The 11,704-nt window shown below is 40.8% G+C and overlaps 1 pseudogene; it reads right to left on the bottom strand.

The window, feature by feature from the left end:
• Nucleotides 1–10,560: 10,560 nt before the first annotated feature.
• LOC142440328 (L-amino-acid oxidase-like) lies at nt 10,561–11,351 on the bottom strand (annotated as a pseudogene).
• Nucleotides 11,352–11,704: the final 353 nt, after the last annotated feature.

The raw sequence follows: 11,704 nt of genomic DNA, 5'->3' as shown, positions 1-11,704 counted from the left end.
CCACAACGTTGAGACTAGAAGAACTAAATAGCTCCTTACTATGACTAACAATCACTCTGAAAATGACTATGTTAGAAGGTGCTGGATAGAGTGGGAGAAATTTTAGAATGAAACTAAAACAATCATGAAAAAGATCAGGCTAGAGAATGGTGGGACCCCAGAGAGTATAGCTCTTAGTAACCTTTAAAGTCTAAAATGAGCTCACTCACAGGCTTATTTTTCACCCACACAATAGAGAGTTCAATAAGGTGTCAAGTAATACTAAGGAGGAACACACTTTGTAAACCAGTCAGCCATTTGAGATAAAATAAATAGCATTTGCCCAAGCACAAATTCAGAATGTAGGAAAAATTAAGAAAGAATTCAGAATAGAAATTAAGAACACAGGGAGGAGTGAGATAAGTGTTTACATTGCAGGAATTGCAATGATTGACATGAAACAAAATGTTCATGAACTGTTGAATGGAAAACTAATTTGTCGTCTAGATCCTCACCCAATTTACAGTAATAAAATATAAAAAATAATTGAAAAAATTGCTTTGTAAAACATCTGACCACAGTGTGCACACCTGCAAATAGGCCATAAGGAGACATGAAGTTGGCTGAAACACAAACCATAGGCCATAGCAAGAGGGAAACTCCAAAAGGACAAAGGTGAAACACAATCCCTCAAGGCAGGTGGCTAAAGGCAGCCTCCAGAAACACCAACACCAACCTCCCAAAGAGAGAGCCCTGGGCTCTGAGACACCAGGGAAAATAGCACCTAGTTTCAATAAATCAACCCCAAACCAACAAGCTGCTTCCACAGTTTCAACAAGAAACGAAAAACAAATTCCAATGCCAGAGGACTACCTGGACCTAAGGGCAGTCATAGAAAAGGCAGATATTGACCTCCCACAGAAAGAAATCTTCAGAATGCTGCTAGGAGTAATACAGTACATGAGGGAAGCATTACAGAAAAAGGATGAAATTACAGAGGAAATAAAGGCCATGCACCAAAGGGAAATACAAGAACTAAGGGGCAAGATAACAAAAACTAATGGCAGACTCACGGACTTTGCCCAGAGAAAGGAGGAGGCAGAGAATCGCACCAGTGACCTAGAGTATTCTCAATCAGAAATGAAACAGCATTAGGAAAAGTCTAACAAGTTCATCAGAGAAGCTGAAGAAAAAATCTCAGAGCTATGTCTAATGCTATAAGAAGGTACAATATCAGAATTATCGGCTTGCCAGAGGAATGCACATCAAGGAAACCAACATACAAAATAGTGATGAAATTCTTGGAGGAAAACTTCCCTAGCTTAATGAATGAAAACCAGGCAACTATCCAGGAGGCTGAAAGAATGCCAGCTAGACAGAATCTCAAGAAGAAGTCACCAAGATATATAGTTGTTAAACTATCCAACTATGAGGATTAGGAGAAAATTATGAGAGCAGCTAGGGAAAAACTGGCAACTACATATAAAGGCAAGCAGATAAGAATATGTTCAGACTTAACAGAAATTATGAAGAAGAGGAGACAGTAGAGCAGCATATTCCAAAAATTGCAGGACAGTGACACAAACCCAAGGATACTCTAACCAGCCAAATTATCTATCAAAGTTGATGGAGAAGTGAGAGTCTTTCCGGAGAAGGAACATCTCAAATAATATGCTAAAAGGAGCCCAGCACTACAAAAGATCCTTGATGACTCAGTATGGGTGGAAGAACCACACTCACCGGGCCACATAGAACAACTCCACCCAAATAGAACAACTCCATCCAGAGACCACCAAAGGGAAAACAACTCCCAAGATAAAACAGGCTCAACAATGGAAAGTAGGCAAGAATGAACCACAAACACACATATGCACAACCCATGGAAAAGTAATGGAGGTAGGAAAACACCCAACATAAGAGGGATAAAATGACATTACATAGTCCACAGCCAGATGCAATAACCCTGAACATCAATGGATTGAACTCAGGCCTTAAGAGACAGAGACTAACAGACTGGCTTAGAAAACACACCCCTTCTATCTGCTGCCTACAGGAGATATATCTCAAGAATACAGACAAAAATGGACTGGGAATCAAAGGCTGGAGTAATTTATACCAAGAAACAGCAATTTAAAAAAATCAGCGTTTGCAATCCTAATCTCAGATAAAATTGACCTCAAAGTGCAAACCATATAAAGAGATATGAAGGGACACTGTATAATACTCAAGGGTACAGTACACAATGAACCACTAAGCATTCTAAATATTTACTCACCAAACAAGCGTTCAGTGGAATATGTTAATCAAATGCTCCAAAAGATTAAAAAAGAAATCATAGCCTCAACAGGTGTGATTCCAATACACCACACTCTGAGAAAGATAGATCACAGGGAAAGAAACTCAATAAGGAGGCTAAAGATCTAAACACTACGATTAGACAATTTGACCTGATAGACATATACAGAACTCTCCACTCAAATAAAAATAAATTCACATTCTTTTGAATCCCACATGGCTCATATTCGAAAATAGACCACGTGCTAGGGCAAAAGTTAAATGTAAACAAATTTAAGCACATTGATAGGCTGGAAATCAACAAAAGGAAGATAAAGATATCCACGGTAAACAATTGGAAGATGAATAACTCTCTATTGCAAAAGGAGTGTGTATTGGCTCTGATTAGAGATGAAATTAGGAAATTTCTAGAAATAAATGAGAATGAAAACAAGACATACCAAAACTTATGGGACACAGCAAAGGAGGAGAGGCTTATGATTGATACACAGGCATAACATTTACAGCAACTAGAACAGAGTCAACAAGACAATCCAACTAATAACAAAAGAAAAGAAATAACAAAAATAGATCTGAGATTCAGGAGAGGGAAAATAAGAAAACTATGGGAAAAAAATCAATGCTGCCAAAAGTTGGTTCTTCAAAAGGATAAATTGAAAAGATAAACCTCTCGTGAAATTGACCAAAGAAAGGAGGGAGCAAATCTCAATAGCAAGAATGAGGGATGAAAGAGGGTACATTCCAACAGACCCTAATGAAATCAAAAGGATAATTACAAGGTACTATAAAGGACTGTATTCCAATGAATTCAACAACTTGGAAGATATGGACAAATTCTTGGAAAAACTATCCCTCCCTAGACCATCCCCGATGGACATCAAGAATCTCAACAGACCCATAGCAATAGAATAAATAGAGAAGGTTATCAAGGGATTACCAACTAAAAATCACCTGGTCCAGATGGGTTTACAGGAGAATTATATCAAGCTTTCTGGGAAGAACTGATACCAATCCTAATCAAACTCTTCCAGAACATAGAAAAAGATGGCAAACTCCCAAATACCTTCTATAAAGTTAGTAAACCTCTGATACCTAAACTGGGCAAGGATCCCACAAGATTTGAGAACTGCAGACCAAATTCCCTAATGAATATCAATGCAAAAATTCTTAACAAAATACTGGCCAACAGAATATAAAAGTATATAAAACAAATAATACACTATGACCAAGTGAGATTCATACCAGGGATGCAGGGATGGTTCAACATAGGAAAGATCGTTAGTATTATTTGCCACATTGAAATGAAAAAGTATAAGAACCACATGATAATATTGATAGATGCAGAAAAAGCATTCAACAACATCCCACACCAATTCATGTTTAAGACACTCAAGAAAATAGGAACGGAAGGAAAATTCCTCAATATAATATGAACTATATATGAAAAACCAGCAGCCAATGTGGTAATCAATGGAGAAAAGATGAGATCAATTCTTCTGAAAAAGGAGACTAAACAGGGATGTCCCTTGTCCTCACTCCTATTTAACATTGTACTGGAGGTCCTAGCTAACAATATAAGGCAAAGAAAAGATATCAAAAGTATTCATCTGGGGAAGAAGCGAAACTATTGTTTTCACAGATGATATGGTTTTATATATGGAAAATCCTAAAAGTTCCATGAGAGGAGTACTGGAAGCAATAGAGGAATATGGCAGAGTAACCGGTTACAAGATCAACAAACAGAAGTCTATCGCACTACTGTACACATCGGACAAGGCCACAGAAGAGAGGATCAAAAAGAGTTACCTTTCACGATAGCAAAACACAAATTGAAATATCTAGGGATATATCTGACTAAAAAAACCAAATGGTCGGTACGAGGAAAACTACAAAATGCAAGGACGTCCCATGCTTGTGGATCAGTAGACTCTAAGATGTCAATTCTACCCAAGGGACTATATAAGTTCAATGCTATCCCAATCCAAATTCTGGCATCTTTCTTCAAAGAATTATGAAAAACAGATTACCAACTTCATATGGATAGGGACAAAACCGAGAAATAGCAGAGAACTCCTCAAAAAGAAGGAAAAGTTGGAGGGCTTGCTTTATCTGACATTAGTACCTACTATAGAGCCAATGTAGTCAAACCTGCATGGTATTGGTGTAATGATAGATATTCAGACCAATGGAAAGGTTTGAAAACCCAGAAATAAAATCATCAACATAAAGACAACTGATCATTGAAAAGGGCCCCAAAAATATGAAATGGGGAGTGGATGTTCTTTCCAATTCATTGTGCTGGAAAAAATGGATAGGTAGCTGTAGAAAAATGAAGACCCTTACCTCCATCTATACACAAGAATAAACTCAAGGTGGATCACACACCGTGTGGTAAAACCCTAAACTATTAGGTCCATTAATGAGGGAATTGGGACAAACCTGAGAATCTTGGCACAGGGAATACATAGGTTATTGGAAATCGGGAAGGACACAAACACAGAGGAAGCACAAATTGACCAGTGGGTTATTCTAAAGATAAGCATTTATGTACATTGAAAGAATTCACCAAGAGAGTAATAAGAGAGACCACAGAAAGGGAAAACATCTTTAGCAATGACATACCAGACAAAGGCCTTATTACTAAAATCTACAATACTCAGCTAACTTACAACAAAGAAAGAACCAATTGTCCACTCAGGAGGTGGGCAAAAGACCTGAGCAGTTTTTCAAGGGCAGAAATCCAAATGGCAAATAAATATATGATAAAATGTTCCAGATCTGTAGCCAAAAGAGAAATACAAATTAAAACAACTATGAGATACTGTTAGGTCTCTCTCTCTCTGGGACTAGATTTCAGCCTCAGTCCTTGGGTCCGCACGAGAAAGATTTCACACCGAAGCCGGGCTCATGATCCAAGTGAATTTAATGAGAGTTAAAAGAAGTTTCAGGTTTTACACGGCACCCATAGGATTCCTTTGACTATGCGGCCTGGCAGAGACTGCCCCAGGTCACGCAAGGATCTCTCTCCTCCCAAGAAGAGGACCAGACCATCCAAGCAAGCCAAGCCTCTCTCCCTTCCGGTCCCTGCCTTTTCAAGGGTTCCCAGGAGAGGCGTGGTGAACGACCCCAGGTTCATCCCATTGGCTAAATTGCAGTCACCTGGCCCAGGTGAGCTGCTCCAGGTGTAACGCCCCTCTGGGCCCACTGGCGGGAAAATCCAGCTTTGTCCTTTGCTGGCTCCCCTGGGCATGTGTAAATGGACTTCCCACTTCCCTAGGCTAAGCTACCTAACAATACCACCTAACACCCTCAAAGATAGCCCAATTCAAGGAATCAGAAAGTAACAAGTGTTGGAGGGGATGTGGAGAGATAGGAACTTTTGTCCACTGCTGGTGGACTTGTAGGTATGTACAGCCATTATGGAAATTTATTTGGCACTATCTAAAACAATTGGAAATGGAGCTACCACAGGATCCAGCAATCCCTTACTGGGCATATATCCAGAAGAGATAAGAAACAAACCACGGCCAGATATCTGTGTTCCAATGTTTATCGCGCCACAATTCACAATTGCAAGGAGTTGGAAACAGCCCAAATTTCCATAAAAAGACGAATGGGTTAAAAAACTCTGGTACATACATACAATGGAGTACTATGCATCGCTAAAAAGCAGTGATGAACGCATGAAGCACATCGCCCCATGGGAAGAACTGGAGGAAATTATGCTAAGTGAAGTAAACCAAACACAAAAGGACTGGTACTACATGAGTCTGCTGAGGTAAACTCAAAAAAGTCAAATGGGGCATAAGGAAGAAGCTACTGTATACTTACGTCCCTGAGGTGAGGTCCAGGAAATATGGCAGGGGCCAGAAAAAACTCAGGGATATAGATGGATACATATGGTAGCCCACTGAAAAGGAGGAGGGCAAAAAAGGTATGGGTAGCTGGGGGAGCAGGGCACTAATCCACACAGGGGGAGGGTGTTGATTGTGTCTCCACAGGGAAAGAGGGACCAGAGGATTTTATTTTATATTTGTTTTCACCCTGGCCAGCTAGAATAGAATTAAATTAAATTGTCTCCCTGGCTCTAGGCTTCAGCTCTGTGCTCTGTTAGAAGCTCAGACTTGCTTCAGCAGGTCTTTATTATGCAAAAAGCCTCCAGGTCCTGTAGCTAAATTCTGGCATTCCTCAGTGTGGGCTTCTTCTTATGTTAATTTATGTTAAGGACTCCCATCTTTGTGCTCTTTGGAGCTAGACACCAAGACTGGGGTTAAGTTTTTACCAATAATATACATTTCATTCTTTTTTATATTATGCTTGTGCAGTGCTCTGATTGGGGGGCTGTCACCCTGACCCCCAGAAGGGGAGATCAAGCTTATCAGGGGGGTTGTTTCCTTCTTGGCCAATTGGAACTGAATTTGCCTCCTGGACTCTGACTACCGACCTATTTTCTTCCCCACCATGATCTGTCTCAGGTAAAAATCTGCTTTTTCTTCTATTCCAGATTATGGCTACCACGCCCCCCAATCCCCAGGTTGTGAGCTCAAGGCAGCTACCTTGTTTCCCCGAAAGTAAGACATCCCCCCCCAAATAAGACCTACTTACAGTTTTGCCTCTCGCTGAAATATAAGGCATCTCCCTGAAAATAAGACCTTCCCAAACATAAGGCCCCCCAAAGCTACCGTAACTCTGGACTCTGGACCATACCGGGTGCTGCTGTGATCCTCATTGTTGGCAGCAGTGCAGCTGGAGCAGACAGGAAGTATGAGGTCTCTTTTTAATAAAACAATAAACAATAAATGTGTACCGTATTCTTCTTCATGGAAAAACAAGATATCGCCTGAAAATAAAACGTAGAGCATCTTTGGGAGCAAAAATTAATATGACACTGTTTTATCTTCGGGGAAACAGGGTAACGATGGGAAGAGCTTGGCGTGGGGTTCTCCTCCTGTCTGGCTTATGTCCCCTTTAAGGCGTCAGCCTGGAGAAATCGCTACTCCTGGCCAAAGGGCAGGAGGCTTTCCAGATGGAGCCCATGAGCCCAGCTCGCCTAACCTAAGTGATTTAGAGCGTTCTTGGTTCGCTTTGTGAGTAGAAATCGCAAAAAAAAAAAAAAAGAAAAAAAAAAAGAGGCGGGGTGTTAAGGAGAGACCCTAGTATGCTAATTCTCATTTCAGGACTCCACCTCCCAGTCTCTTTCACCTTACCCCCTAATTTTCTGGTCTGGCAGCAGGAGCTCGGGATGGGTGAGTCTTAACTAGTCGCCATTTTCTGCCATTTGCCTCCACTCTCAACACTGAGGTTTTAATGTACGGAAAGGTATAAGCTAGAAGAAACCACGTCTCAATGTCAGTCTGAGGAGTAAAAGAGGTAATGGCATTTGAGTGAAAAACGACTTTGTATCATGATAATTCACCGAGAAGGAAGGGGTTATTATAGTAGCTATTGTCACACACTCCAAGTTAATGCAGATTTCATACATTGAATTATGGTGCTGCTGCAACAGAATGCTAAAATATTGATGTATGGATAAGGTGTCAATAAAGACACCGACAATCAGGCAATCCGCATCACTGAGGGGTAGACTATTTGGTAAGATCGTAACTTTGAGTAATTTGAGAGACAGGAACAATTTACCTTTTAAGATTATGGGAACAAATTCAGAAGCAGATTATTAAGCATTTGTTGATTTCACTGGCTGTGTGTAGCAAAGTATTAGAAAAAAGATGTAGGCTTAAGCAAGAATTAGTCAGCTGATGATGGAAAAATGAAACAGACTAGAGGGGTTCCACACCGTGCCATCACTGAGGTCAGTGTCACCCAGAGTATAACTCGTGGTATCACTGCTGCCCATCTCCCAAATGGTATCTCCTCCCACAGTAGCCTGATAGAATCCCTAGTAAAGTTTATTATCAATATTCATCATATAATACTGTGTGATAAATATAATTGTTAGTTCCTTAAATGTAATATTTATTAAATTATAAGAATAGTATAAAATTGTTTTACAAAATCTTTCTACATTGAATTACGTTAGTTACAACATCATTAGTAACTGAGAAAAAACCTTCTTTGATTTTTCTTCTCCTTTCTCTTATCATTGCTTTGACTCAAAGTAGTGATTGATAACTCCCCAAATACTATCCGCCCTAAAATTATTGCTAAAACAACAGAAAATGTGACAAAATCAATGGCTATAAAAACATCATCATCAACAAGAACAACAGCTCCATTTTTTGAAGTGTCATTGCATTTGGTTAGTAATGAAATCCCTGATTGGAGAATGTTAGAAGTAAATTAACATACAGCTTTTGTCTTGAAGGTATATTGGTGCATGTAAGTTGGATTTATGAAACATTTATATTGTTGTAATGAATTGCAGGGTTGCTTTTGGGAAGCAACAATACATTTCTGTTGAACTGAAACAAAACTGTTCTGTTGAACTTACACCAAACCTTTATAAGAAATCATTCTGGCACCACACCTCTCGACAGTGGCACTTGGTGTGTTCTGTACCAGGATATTCCCTGACTGCTATGCTTTCAGTGTGCTGTGCTGTGCAACTCAGCATGCCAACTACCTTGTGGGGCTGGCCTGTGACCGAGAATGGTTTTATAGAAAGGTAGTTAGAATCTGGTCTTGCAGTGTTGAAAGAACCAGTCTCCCATGTGTGCTTAGCATCCCTGTACTTTCCTCCTGGCTGGGGCAAGATGTAAGACCCTGACTGGTCTCTGTTTATGTTATTTCTCAGGTTTGTATTTCAGAGAACAATCCCAAGGGATGAGATAATGTCTCCATGCACCAGCAAATAGCAAGTTTAGTAAAGGTTCTGAACTCCATGTTTCTCAGCTGGGATAGAAGCCCACTACATGTGTATTTTCTACCTGGACCCCTACTTACAATCTAGATTGGATTTGGTGGGCCACAATTAATAAAATCCTTTATCTCAGGACTTCTGTGTTCCCAGAAAAGCTAGCAGTCAGATTTGGAGACAATCAGTAATGGATATATTGGTTGGATCAACCTACCTAGGAGTCTCATACTGTCTTCCATCATCTATTAAACTGTGATAAACTAATTTACTAGTTTGCAGTAGAACCAAATCTCAGATTTAGCCAGAGTAGGAATTCGGGATAGTGTGCAGTTCTGTTCCAACCTTCAGGCTCCAAAGAGAATGGCATAATCTCTGCTGGTTTGGAAAATCCAAATGCCTTGTCTTGCAGTGATAACATGCCCCTTATGTTACAGCCACCTGACTCCTTCCTGTTGCTTCTTATGGACCTAAATCACCTCTTGAGAACCCAATTCAGGTCAAGTCACTGCCAAATGATATGCCTGTGGAACTTGTCTGCTTGAAAGGCTTCATCTCTGTCAGCACTGACTCCATCTGTCTGCTTATTTCCCCTCAGGCCTGCCAGGCAAAGAACACCCTGGCAAATGGGGCAGGGCTCCAGGGAGGTCAATTAGCCTTGGCCCCTGTGCATTCTGAGAATATTTACCCATTCAATCAAACCTAAAACATACCTATCATCGAATGACTCAAAAATTAACTGATCATTACTTTAGGAAGACACACACACACATACAAGGGTAAGACAAATCCACCGAGCATAGAAGAAATGAGAAGGTGTGGAATTAGATAGTTTAGGTTTGGTCCATTCTATGTGAGCATTTGTGACTGTAGGTAATTTCTTTAACCTCTCTGAAGTCCTGGCTTTCTCATCTGTAAAATTAGAAAAGGTATATTAGGGTTCTTATAATAACATGGAGTAGTATCTAATATATTGCAGATCATACAGTTGCCCCACCTTAAATTTCCAACTTATCTTAAATTCCATAGTCACAGGAGATGAAAGAGTGGAAAAAGGGTGGGGCACTATGGCCAGAATCAGATTAAATAAATAATAGAATAGTAAAGGACCCTAGATGAGATCCTTGAAATGCAGACCCCAATACGCACCTCTGTAATTAGCTGGGTTTCTCACCAAATGTAGATAAAACACTTAGTGATAGCCTTAAATTAAAACAAACAAGCACTTTATTGCTTTAATCATTGTATCACATGTTGTAATTGATAGTATTGCAACATTGCTCAGAGTCTACATCATGAATATAAAAGCATTTTAAGCATAATACAGTCACTTTGTTTGGCCTTGGGCTTACATGACACTTGCTGCCTGGTATCTTTAGCTAAAGGTGGAGATAGCACAAAACTGGATTTTTGGTATTTTATTAATGGGTCAAGCTGATTGGACTAACCATAGTTTCTGGGTTTTCTGACATCAGTTATAGCTCATTTTTGGAGGGGGCCCTTTTCTGGTCTCTAGGTCTTTTTGCCAAATTCAAGTCTATAGCCTTTTGGATGTTCTGTGCAGCCCTGATTTAATGGCAGTGTCAATCCATCCATGAGGCTGGGTTTTATGTTCACCAGCAAAGTGCACCCACCTTTTGTGCCAACAGAGTTCCTGGCATAGTCCACAGACTGGCAGGAAGTGAAAAAGACAGGGCCTCTCATGGAAGAGGGGTTCTGGCTTTAGTGCTTGACCATGGAATAGGGGGAAAGTACTTAAATCTCCTCTTCGGTGTGGTCATTGTCTGTGGCTAGATCATTCAAGACAATCTCTACCACCTGAGCATGATTCATAGCAGTGAAGAACGAGGAGTCGTCATCCAGGGTATAGGACCCCAGATGACTTCTGTGCCATTGGAGAAGACGTGGTTGGGGTAGTATATGAATTAAGAAGTCTGGTCAGTGATGGACTTGCATCCAAAGATACCATCTTGCTCCCAGAAATGCTGTGTACAGGCCAAGATCACTTTGGTGGCACTGTTGTAGTTGGCACTGATGCCAAATGCAGTGCAACCTCCTTGCCAGGGGAAAGGGATGGCCAGAACTGGAGAGCTGCACAGGCTTGGCAGTGCCGGCCCCAACCACATAGTCTGCAATCAGATGCTTTTTAGGCCAATAGGGTCAGATGTCTGGTAGGTGATGAGTTGAGATGCACCATCCCAGGCAAGAGGGCATCTTTCAGGGCCCTGGGGTTCTGGTCAAAGCTCTCAATAATTTCATCAAACATGAGAAGGATCAGGTAAAAGAGGTTGAGGGAATGGAGCCAAAGTGCTATGGGGACAACACTGGAGACACAGTGGGGGAATTTTGCCTGGTCTGACCCCCCACACCAGGGCTAAACACAAAGGGAGTATAACAGAGCAACATGGGGAGCTCAGCAATGACGGCCCTGAGGAATCCCCAAAATAGACTTCAGAGGCAGGGCATGGTACCTCATCAGACTCAATCAGAAAACATTCATAAAGGTCAACAGACAGACTTGGAACTATTTATAGGCACCCCCACCCCCACCTCATGTCTATCTATATAAGATAGGCAGGATAAACAATCTCCAGGAGAAAACAAAGGGACCAATGGTTC

Source organism: Tenrec ecaudatus, chromosome 2, assembly GCF_050624435.1.
Source record: "Tenrec ecaudatus isolate mTenEca1 chromosome 2, mTenEca1.hap1, whole genome shotgun sequence".
In the NCBI taxonomy this organism is placed as follows: Eukaryota; Metazoa; Chordata; class Mammalia; order Afrosoricida; family Tenrecidae; genus Tenrec; species Tenrec ecaudatus.
Note: the sequence above shows the minus strand (reverse complement) of the source record. Positions and strands in the feature narration are given on the sequence as shown.